The following is a 12,301-nucleotide window of genomic DNA, read 5'->3' on the forward strand; positions in this document are numbered from 1 at the left end:
GAGACAAGGTCTCACTATGTTGTGCAGGTTGGTCTCAAACTCCTAGTCTCAAGTGATTCCCCCACCTTAGCCTCCCAAAGAGCTGAAATTTACAGGCAGAAGCCATCATGCACAGCCTTCCTCTGAATTCTTTTAATAAAAGTATAAGTAATCACAAATTTTAATAGTTGATTATAGACTGTCATGCATTTTCTGGAATCACGTAAATAGCATTTATCTCCTTGACTAAGATACAAACTTCTTAAGAGCAAAGACTAGTCTCATTGCTTTATTTCCTCTCTCGTTATGCCCCTTCCTCATCACTCACAGAATTCATGAGAGTATTGTTGCCTAGTGATAATGTTTGTTGGTCCAACTAAGCTTCAAAACACAGGTAATAACCATGACTTCTTCATCATTTTTCTCACAAATTTTTAATTGGCATTTCAAGGATGGCCTAGCCTTAGAGTACTAGACTAATCTGTTTCCTGGGCAGATTCCAGTTTCCATTCCATAGGCCTGGACATCACTGTTTACAGCTGAATAGAATCATTCATTCAGCTCCTCTCTGTCAATGTCTCTTATAGACACTCTTCTATATAGAACCAGGAGCACAATGGTTATAGACTGTCTGTAAGAAACATTGACAGAGAGGAGCTGAATGAAACGTCTCCAGTGAACCAAAGCCAGCCCACTGAGTTGCTTTTGGGGCACCTGGGAGTGTGGTGCTTTCCTTGACAGTCTTTAGAGATGAGGAGACAGTGTGGAAAGCTGTTCAGACAAAATGATATGCATGCTGGTGGCTTACGGATCCCTTATTCAATAGACAAATATAGGTCAACAATTATAAAATCTTCAGAGGGTGGTTTGCATTAGAACTGCCTTCTGGGACATTGACACTGATCTCACGTTTTCTCAGTGATTGATGACCCAGTGGATACGCAACTATTACATTGTGAGCTACCAATATTGTCCTTGCTGTTAATTTCAGGAACAACAATCTCTAGGATTAGTGAATAGAGGTAATTAATCTATATTGAGAAAATTATTAAAATCTAAAAACTAGATTATTTATCCCAAATATAATGATGGGTTAAATATTATAAAGTATATTTTCTATTCTCCACATATCTGAATTTTCTTAATTATAGCAATGGAATTTCTCAATTTTTTTACACATTATGTTTTTAGAGTAAGTTTGAAACATATTAAATACAAACTTTTTTTTTTTTCCCTGAGATGGAGTCTTGCTCTGTCACCCAGGTTGGAGTGCAGTGGTGTGATCACGGCTCACTGCAAGCTCCGCCTCCTGGGTTCATGCCATTCTCCTGCCTTGGCCTCCCAAAGTGCTGGGATTACAGGCTTAAGCCCACGCCCGGCCTAAATACAAACATTTTTACTGTAGTTTTTGGAGTGAGGTGAAATTCTAATACAAAAATTTATTAGTTCCAGCTCTAGAGAACATTCTGTAATTTGTCATTTCAATAAAATCTTTTTAAAGTCTGACTTTGTTTTTGAACTTGCTTACCTATGTTCATGTACATGGAAGATCTCCTCTCCCAGAGGTATCCAGAATGTTCAGTTAGCCTCAGCAGGATGAGACATATCTGCTTTCTATTTCATCTTTGGATTCCACATTCTGACCTGTGAAATAATTACACCAGATTTAAAAAAATTCTAGTAGACTTAACTAAGAAATTCTTTTTAAAACTTATTTTTATTATGATAAAAAGGATATAACATTAAATTTACTATCTTAACCATTTTTAAGCATGCAATTCAGTAGTGTTAAACATATTTACATTGTTGTGCAAATGATCTCCAGAAATATTTCATCTTGCAAAACTGAAACTCTATGTTCTTTAAATAATAACTCCTCATTTATCCCTCCCGCAGCCCCCAGCAACGATCATGCTTCTTTCTATTTCTATAAATTTGACTATTTTAAATAACTCATAGGAATGGAACCATACAGTATTTATCTTTTTGTATCTGACTTATTTCACTTAACATAATGCACTTAAGGTTTATTTAGGTTGTGGCATATGTCAAAATTTCCTTCCTTTTGAAGGCAGAATAATATTCCATACACACACACTCACACACACACACATACCACATTGTAGAATTCTCTTCATCTGTTAATGGACAGGCAAATTTAGGTTGTTTCTACCTCGGCTATTGGGAATGGTGTTGCTATGAAAATGACTGTACAAATAATGTCTCTGAGATCCTGCTTTCAATTCTTTTGGATATATACCCAGAAGTAGAATTGCTGGATTGTATGGTAATTTTATTTTTATTTTTTGTTGAGAAACTGCCATACTGTTTTTTATAATGGTGAAACCAACCCAATTGTCCCATAGAACTAATGATTTTGGTTTCTTTTGAATAAATATAGAAATTGACTCTCTCAGTTTTAAACTTGAAAAAGTTACATTTGTCTTACCTGAGTACCTTTCTTAAGAAACCAACCATCGGCCGGGTGCAGTGGCTCACGACTGTAATCCCAGCACTTTGGGAGGCCGAGATGGGCAGATCATGAGGTCAGGAGATCGAGACCATTCTGGCTAACATGGTGAAACCCCTTGCCTACTAAAAATACAAAAAATTAGCTGGGCGTGGCGGCAGGCGCCTGTAATCCCAGCTACTCAGGAGGCTGAGACAGGAGAATGGCGTGAACTCAGGAGGCGGAGCTTGCAGCGAGCCGAGATATCGCGCCACTGCACTCCAGCCTGGACGACAGTGCCAGACTCCGTCTCAAAAAACAAAAACAAACAAACAAACAAAAAAAACCAACCATCAGGCCTCCCAGATAGTACCAAGGAACTGAAATTTACCAGATCACTGCATCTGGATAATGAGACACCGGACTCCTCACCCATCATGATTGCCTAATTCATCACCTGCTTCCTATTGACCAACTTCTCTTGCTTACCCCTCCCTAATTCCTGTTTTCCCACATGTGGTTACATTTCTTCCATGCTATATAAACCCCTAATTTCAGTTGGTTAGGGAGATGGATTTGAGGCTGATCTCCTTGGCAGCATCACCTGATTAACGCCTTTTTACTTGGAAACACTCATTGTCTCAGCGATTGGCTTTCTGTTCAGTGAGCAGCAGGACCTAGACCCTGGTGTCTTGGTAACAGTGGCTGCACCATTTTACATTTTCACTAATAGTGCACAAAGATCACAATTTTTCTACTTCCTCTCACTTGTTATTTTCTGTGTTTTTTGATAGTAGCCATTCTAATGGGTATAAGGTATAATAAATCACTTTTAAACAGAAAAAACCCATCACTTTATAGCCAAAGGAATTAAAACTAAGGTATCTAATCCAAATAAGATTCACTTCACATTAAACTTGTGGTCTATCATTCTTACATTGTTCATGGATCCGTTCTTCTTTGGATTTCTGAAATAAGCTATATACTGATTTTATCACCTACCTCAGTATGACTGAGCAGGATTTCTTTATTTATTTACTTACTTTCTTTTGAGACATGGTCATGCTCTGTTGCCCAGGCTGGAGTGCAGTGGTACAATCATAGCTCACTGCAACCTCGAGCTCCCTGGCTCAAGTAATTCTCCCACCTCAGCCTCCCAAGTAGCTAGGACTACAGGCATGCACCACCATACTTGGCTAATTTTTAAAATTTTTAGTAGAGACAAGATCTCGCTATGTTGCCCAGGCTAGTCTCAAACTCCTGGGTTCAAGCAATCCTTTTGTCTTGGCCTCCCAAAGTGCTAGGATTATAGGTGTGAGCCACTGAGCATGGCCGAATGAGCAGATTTTTTTTTTTTTTTTTTTTTTTTTGAGCAGAGTCTTGCTCTGTCACCTAGGCTGGAGTGCAGTGGTGTGATCTCAGCTCATCTCAACCTCTGCCTCCCGGGTTCAAGCAGTTCTGTCTCAGCCTCCCGTGTAGCTGGGACTACAGGTGTGCACCACCATGCCTGGCTAATTTTTGTATTTTTAGTAGAGATGGGGTTTCACCATGTTGGCCAGGCTGGTCTCGAACTCCTGGCCTCAGGTGATCCCCTCACTTTGGCCTCCAAAGTGCTGGGATTACAAGTGTGAGCCACCGTGCCCAGCCCCAAATGAGTAGAATTTAAAAGGTAAACTTTGCAATTCTCTTATTTATGGTAAAAAATTTGTCTGGCAATGCAGACTTGGTCTGCCCCTGAGAGATGATGTGCATTAAAGTTGGTCATCACCATGGACCTCAGTGTTCTCAGTGGTCAAACAGGGGAGTTGGTCTAGATGAGAGGCAGCCAACCTAAATGCCTGTGGGACCACAGCAGGCCCTGGAGACAAGTGAAGAGATCTGGTTGTAAAATCACAGTACTGCAGTATCCTCATCAAACTAAGGAGCAGGAGTAAGAGCTCCTTCAAATGGCTCATGCCTGTAATCCCAGCACTTTGGGAGGCCGAGGAGGGCAGGCAGATCACAAGGTCAAGAGATTGAGACCATTCTGGCCAACATGGTGAAACCCGGTCTCTACTAAAAATATAAAAATTAGCTGGGCTTGGTGGCGTGCACCTGTAGTCCCAGCTACTCAGAAGGCTCAGGCAGGAGAATCGCTTGAACCCGTGAAGCACAGGTTGCAGTGAGCCCAGATAGCGCCAGCCTGGTGACAGAGCTAGAATCCGTCTCAAAAGAAAAAAAAAAGGGGGGGGAGGGTGGTAGCATTCACCTCCCACTTAATGTGCTGTGAGGGAATATAGACTTTTGTCTATAATGTGTTGCACCAGATCTTCAAACTCATTAAAAAAGTTGAAAAATTTAAAATATGGCAAAAATGTTAATTAACATAAAAACACTCCTGTACAGGGCAAATAAAACACCTTTTGAGGTGAAATGTGGTCCATTGTCTGGTGGTTTGCAATACCTGGGCTAGATGATCTCTAAGGTCCTTTGAGTTCTAAAATTCTTTGATTTCTAGATTCTAAGAACAGATTAAAAATAACAGCAATAGTCAGGGGCTGTGATTCTATTTTTTACCTTGGATCATTCAAAACTATAGGCTGCTGTCTTGATTTCACTAGTATGGATCAAAATGACTCAATTGTTTGATATATAGACATTATCTCCTTAAGCACTATACTTATCTTCAGTGAATTGTACTAAGAAAGATTTATGTGACAATTCATATCACATTGGAAAATGATACATGGCTCTCTCTAGCAAAAACTGCCGTCTTTTATTTGATTCCTGAGCTCTGTTTTGAATTTTGGCAAAATTGAAGAAACAAAAAAAATCAGTTCATGTCTCAATCAGTTTCACAAACTGAATGACAGATGAGATTTCTCTTTTCACTCCAGATTCCCCTGTCCCTACAGAATTGTTGGAGAATATTTGTGGTTGTCAGAATGTTTTTCTTTTAATGAGAATGGAGTCGTGATTGACATTTGTTCCCTGGCCAGCATCCTTCTTCTTTTGTTTCTTTCTTCTTTTATTAACAGATGCTGATTTTCCAATAGGGAATTATTCCTGCCACACCCATAGCCTACAACAGAGGTTCTCAAATGGGTGGTCCCTAGACCAGGAGCATCAGCATCACCTATGGACTTGTCAGAAATGTCCACTCTTAGACTCTGTTCCCTAGTTCAGGTAATTCTGGTGCCACTGAGCCATCCTACAGCTCCAGGCCTGAATCCTTAGGCAGTGAGATTGGTTTAAGGATGGGCATATAACCTAAGTCAGTGGGTGTCAAACTTGATAGGAAATCAGAATCACTTGGAGCATTTGTTAAAACAAAAATCGTTGGTCCCTTACTTCAGAGTGTATAGTTCTGTAGGTCCGGGGTGAGACCTCATCACTTTTAACAAGTTCCCAGGCAATGCCGATGATCATCCTTAAGAACTACTGACCTGAGCTAATGAGATTAAACAATTTTGGTGGAATTTCACCTGCATCAATCAGCTGTTGCCTCACATAAGCTGTGTGAGAAACCGTTCCAAATCTCAGTTGAAAACTACTTATTTATTTTTTACACATGGTAAGATGGGCTGGGCTTGGCTCCAATTTTGCTCCACGTGTCCTTCATCCTCCCTGGGCCAGTAGCTACTCAACTCAAAGCATAGTCCTTTAATGATGAAAGCAAAGTGTAAAAGACCATGTCCCACTGTCAAGCCTATTTCAGCCAAACTCATGTCACATCGACAATATTCCGTTGGCCAAAGCAAATCGTGTGACAAATATTGACATCAAAGGCTCTCATGAAAGTTGAGGGGGAGATAATGAACACTTGCTGAATGATAATCTAGTATATCACATCTGGGAAAAAGTGCCTTCTTTCCATTTTTTTTTTTTTTCTTTTGAGACGAAGTCTCGCTCTTGTCCCCTAGGCTGGAGTGCAGTGGTGCGATCTTGGCCCACTGCAACCTCTGCCTCCTGGGTTCAAGGGATTCTCTTGCCTTAGCCTCCTGAGTAGCTGGGATTACAGGCATTTGCCACCATGCCCAGCTAATTTTTGTATTTTTAGTAGAGACGGGGTTTCACCATGTTGGCCAGAATGGTCTCAAACTCCTGACCTCAGGTGATCCGCCCACCTCAGCCTCCAAAAGTGGCTGGGATTACAGGCATGAGCCACCACACCTGGCCTTTCCACTGTTTTTTTAAGCTGGTAAACTATAGTCTTGGACCGGTTAGTGGTTGACTTTGCAGCCATGCAGAAAGAGCCTGCCTCAGAATAAAACCAATAAAAAGAAAATCACAGCTGAGAGCCGAAGAGAGACTGATTCCTGAAGATCCAGCCATGTTGGAAAGTGGGTCTATTATTGCACTTTTTTGTTAGGTAAACCAATACTTAGTTTTTCCTAAGCTAGTTCTTGCAACCCAAGGTCCACAGCCATGACCCAGTATTTAATATTTTTCAGTATATAGATCATCATCAGCCCTTGAGACAATGAATATTTTAAAAAATATGGTGTTTAAGTTGCTGTATTGAAATTTTATTTACCAGTTTCTGTAGTACAGTGGTATTATAGAAGTTTGATTCAAAGTTAAATTTACTGTCATAGGATTTGTCTTTAATCAGACTTTTAATACCTTAGAACATTTCACTTGGTCATAATTAGATGAAAATTAAGTATCTTTCATCTATCTGTAGTTTCCAGAAAGGAACTCCATATCCTCAGGGGAATCCAGGAAGACTGCATTTATTAACAATTGTGTAAAGATACTAGTAACAGCATCAGAAGCAACACAGGCTTAAACGAGATGAGTTCTTAAGTTTCCTTTTTTCTCTCCAGAAATAGGCAGTGTAAGACTGGCATGGCACTCCACCGTTATCTTGGACCTGGTATCCTGTCTGTTCTGCCACTTGTAATGTGTGACTGACAATCTTTCCTCTGGTCCAACATGGCTAGCAGGGCTCAGGCTCACAAGCCTGGCAGGAGAAATGAAGTGAGGAAGAACAAAAAGGGCCCTGGCCAGCTGTCTGGCGCTCTGTCAAGGAGCATTTCTAGAAGTGTCACCTGACACTTCCACTTATATGTCATTGATCAGACTTTAATCACATAGACACAGCAAGGCTGGATGAGAAATACAGTCTTTTGTCTCAGCAGTTTCATCCCTTGCATAAAATCATGGTTGCATTACTGGAAAAGAAGAGCAAAACAGATATTGGGAAGGCAGCTAGCCATCTCTGGCATAAATGCCAGTTTCAGAAGTAAGTAAGAATGAAGTATGTCTGATGGAAATAAACATAAAATCAAAGATCAACAGGAGACAAACTAAAATGGCTACCAAAATGAATGTGAACACATCCCAGAAGAGAATTGGAAAACAAAATGTAAGTAGCTATGCATTGAGAATGAAAATCAAAATGGTCAACAGATTTCTAAGAAAAAGGAAGTTGGAGAAAAATATTTTTTCTCAAGGTTTACTGTATGAAGTTCTTGGAATAGAGGAAAATGTGAACAATTCAGTTTATAGAAAGGCATACCACTGAAAGGGAACACAGATTTTCTTTTCAAATAAAGTAAGTCAAAATGTTTTTCGATAGGCTTTAGCAGACTTGGCTTGAATGAAATATCTTTTAAAACATCTATGTCCAGTATAGTAACTTTAAGTTCATTATCAGCCCTCCAGTGACAAATTTACCTTCCAGAGTAGACTTCAAGTTTACTCAGAAGAGATTTTTTGTTGTAAAAATATTGGGTTTTGGCATTTAGGGTGAAAAACATCATTATGTGAATTTGCTTAGAGTAAAACGGGTAGGCAACAGCATCTCCTTAACCTCATGTGGAATCAGGGATGTCCTTCGCCGGACTGGGAATGTCCTCAGGAAGGGTACCTGATGGCATGGTGGGTGATGGCGAAATGGCCAGTGCAGGTGGGTTGCTGTTGACCTGTTGAGGAATCTGGTTTAGGGTCAACTAAGTGCAGGCATCTGGTAAGTTGCAGAACAGCAGTGGGCAGGCAGAGAGAACTGAGAATAATCTTGTTCTGTCACTTATTATACTGTGATATTGAACAAATTTCTTCACTTCCCTGGGCCTCCATTTCCTGAACCATGAAATGAGGCTAAGGATACCTATTCACAGTGGAGTTGAGAGGATTAATGAGACCATTTAGGTAAAATTGCTTGGCATGGTGTAAATGGTGGGCACTCAAGGAGTCCATCCCCTACTTCTACCCTCTACTCTGCCCTTCTCTTTTTTACCTTTACTCTCTCTCTTCATTCTTCTTTCCCTCAATCCCTCAAAATTTCCTAAAGTACCACCAGAGGGCACAACCTAGACCAACCTTCTGTCAAATTGTAATAGATTCCATGCAGCTTATGGAGTCCTCAGAGATGATTCCCAAGTTATCCTGGAGTGTGGTAAAAAGCCTTTTGGCTGGAAGTTCTGCCATTCTTCTGAGTAGATTAAGTACGTGCAACACTATATGGCATCAATTTATTTACTCCAATTTGTTTAATCTAAAATCCAACAAGTACAATGTAACTAGGTTGGAGCAGTCTGTCATTTTTCTATTCATTTCTTTTATTTTACACTCATTGTGATGTGCATAAAGTCTTGCTCTCTAGTCAAAATTGTCATACTATCCCTGCGTGTGGATGTGCATGTGTTGGTCTTTGGAATAAACTAGTAAATGAATAGTTGTTTTTTTTTTTTTTTTTTTTTTTTTTGAGACGAAGTCTCACTCTGTCACCCAGGCTAGAGTGCAGTGTAACGGAGTGATCTGGACTCACTGCAACCTCTGCCTTCTGGGTCAAGCCATTCTCCTGCCTCAGCCTCCCAAGTAACTGGGGTTGCAGGGGTGAGCCACCATGCCTGGCTAATTTTTGTATTTTTAGTAGAGACAGGGTTTCATCATATTGGCCAGGCTGGTCTCGAACTCCTGACTTCAAGTGATCTGCCCACCTTGGCCTCCCAAAGTGCTGGGATTACAGGCATGAGCCACTGCGCCTGGACTAAATGAATAGTTTACTTTAGGTTTCCTTTCTACTTGCTCTCCCATGTCCTCATCATCTCCATTTGAATTTTGTCTTATATTTCTTTCAGAGTAATACATGTATACATACATGTATTTCTACTTAGTTATTTCACAGCATTGCTCTGAAAAGCTATAAATTCCATCTTTGAGCTGTTTTGGGGGTGTTAATTACAGCAAATGATTGCTGAGAACATTAATCAATTCAATCAGTCTCCAATATCAACATTATTTCATTTACTTATTTTTAAATTTACTCTCCAGCTCAAAGGATTCAATCTCAACTTTTAAAGCAAGTGGCAGGTCAGGATTATACATTTTCTTGTTTTTACATATCTTCTAGGAATTTTAAAATACCACAAAACCTTACATCTTCCCAATTTTTTCGTCACTAAGAAAGATCAAGTTGACCTCCTAGCAGAGAAGTCAAATCTTAAATTATTTTTGACATCATTGACTAAAAAAAGGAAACGTCTTTACACAAATGACTGTCTCACCCAGCTGGACCCAAGAAAGCATGCCTGTGAAGACTAAAGCAACTCCATCTTGGATGCTAGTCGCCATGTTGACTTCTGATTAGCCCCAGTTCTGGGAATGCCTCTAAGATTTCTATTTTATCTGCTGTTCCTTGTATAAGAGCATATGCTGAGAGTAAATCTGTCCTTAGGTCAAAACAACTTTGACCATAAATCCTGCCCTTAGTGAGCGTCACATGACATTCGTGCCTTTCTTTGAGGGGTTGACTTCAATTGTCCTACACATTCCTACCCTGTCATATAGAAGCCCTGGGTCTGGGGGATAATGGTGCCAGGATCCACCATCTTGCCTCACCACCACCGGAAACTATGGCTTTTATTTGTAAGTCACTATTAAATGTTTCTTTCTAAGAAACTGGATTTGTCAGCCTCTTTCTTTGGTCTCTTAACTTCCTTGGCCTTTGTGGCTGGATTTACATAGGTCTGTCTACCACAGAGCAATGTCTTTTTTGTGTTCATTTTCTTTTGTCAGAAATTCTACTTTAATCTTTTATGGACAATCTCAGAGGGCTTATCCAAGGCAAAAATAGTAGCTAGCATCTTTCCTTAGGGATGTTTACAGATAATGAGTAATGTTTCTGTGCTTTGAACACTTCCCGAGTGCCCACAATGCAGTGTGCACTCTGCTAGTCTCTGAGTAGATGTGTTTCCACCCTGACAAATCTTGCAGATAAGAAAACTACCCCAGGTTTACCAGCTGGCACTAAATTGTTCATTAGAGGCCATGTAAGGAGACAACATGAGTTACCCATTTCCTAGTTTATGCATTCATTATTATTCATTTATTTGTATCATTATTATTATTATTGTTATTTTTGAGACAGAGTCTTGCTCTGTTGCCCAGGCTGGAGTGCAGTGGCATGATCTTGGCTCACTGCAACCTCTGCCTCCCAGGTTCAAGCAATTATCCTGTCTCAGCCTCCCGAGTAGCTGGGACTACAGGTACGTGCCACAATGCCTGGCTAATTTTTTGTATTTTTAGTAGAGACGGGGTTTCACCATGTTAGCCAGGATGGTCTTGATCTGACCTCATGATCTGCCTGCTTCGGCCTCCCAAAGTGCTGGGATTACAAGCATGAGCCACCACACCCGGCCTGTATAATTCTTTTAATAAACATAATTAGAAAAACAATTTAAAGTCATAACCTTGAGCTTCTCACTTGAGCTCTGTTACCATCTTCATAATTATATCTCAGTTATGAGTGATATCACAAATACTGAGTGCTTACTGTTGTCTGGCTTTATGCTAAGGACTTTACATTTTTTATTTCATTTAATCCTCTTAACAACCTGGTGAAACTGTTGCCAAATACCAGGGGTTCAACCAAGGTCCTGTTGCTCACTATACAGAAAGCCAATCCCTGAGCCAATGAGTATTGCCAGGGAAGAAAGGCTTTTTAATGCAGTTGATATCAGCTGGGAGATGGGGGGTAGGTTTCAAATCGGTCTCCCCAACCGACTTAAATTAGGTATTTATATAGTGGGGAAGGAATGTAACTATGTGTGGGAAAACAGGAATTAGGGAGGGGTAAGGAAGAGGATTGGTCAGTAGGAAGCAGGTGGTCAGTTAGGGAATTATGACAGATGAGGGGTCTGGCATCTCATTGTCTGCATGTTTCAGTTCTGGTAAGTTTCGGTTCCTTGATACTATCTGGGAGGTCTGCGAGTCTGTTTTCTGAGAAAGGAACTCAGAGAAGACAGATGTAACTTTCAGCTTTAAGACCAAGAGGGTCAATTTTTATATTTACTGAAAAAACCCATTAGTTCTATGGAAAAATTGGGCCAATTTCAAAATTTGTGTATTTATTATTACCATTTTACAGATAATGAAACTGAAGCTCACTGAGGAGACTCACTTAGGGCCACACAGGCAATTAACAATGGAGCTGGAGTCCTCCATCTGTGCAACCCTGCTCCACAGCCAGAATGGTGCTCCACACTGCTATATCATTCTAATTTAGAACGTTCCACCTTCAACAGTATGAGTAGGGAAACCAAAAGGAGTCACTAGTCAGTATGAAATTTCTCAAGGAACTCTAACCTTGATTTCTTTTTGATTCCTTTATTCATTCATTCACCTATGTGTTTGGAAAGTGTTGATTGAAATCTTCTCTGTGCTAGGCACTTTGCTAGGCCTCTGACAGACACAAACAAGACACAATCTTTGCCCCTCACGAGTTACTTGCTTGGATTCAATTATTTGTTTTCTGTCTCCTTCATGGATTAACTCTTTTCATTACCCTTGTGCCATATAACATCTTAGTTGTGTGAGACCAGGAGAAGGTGTTGGTCGCCTACCCTTGGCAGTAGGAAGTCTTTCAGATCTGATATTAATTGTGTA

This window comes from Pongo pygmaeus, chromosome 11 (assembly GCF_028885625.2).
Source record: "Pongo pygmaeus isolate AG05252 chromosome 11, NHGRI_mPonPyg2-v2.0_pri, whole genome shotgun sequence".
Taxonomy (NCBI): Eukaryota; Metazoa; Chordata; class Mammalia; order Primates; family Hominidae; genus Pongo; species Pongo pygmaeus.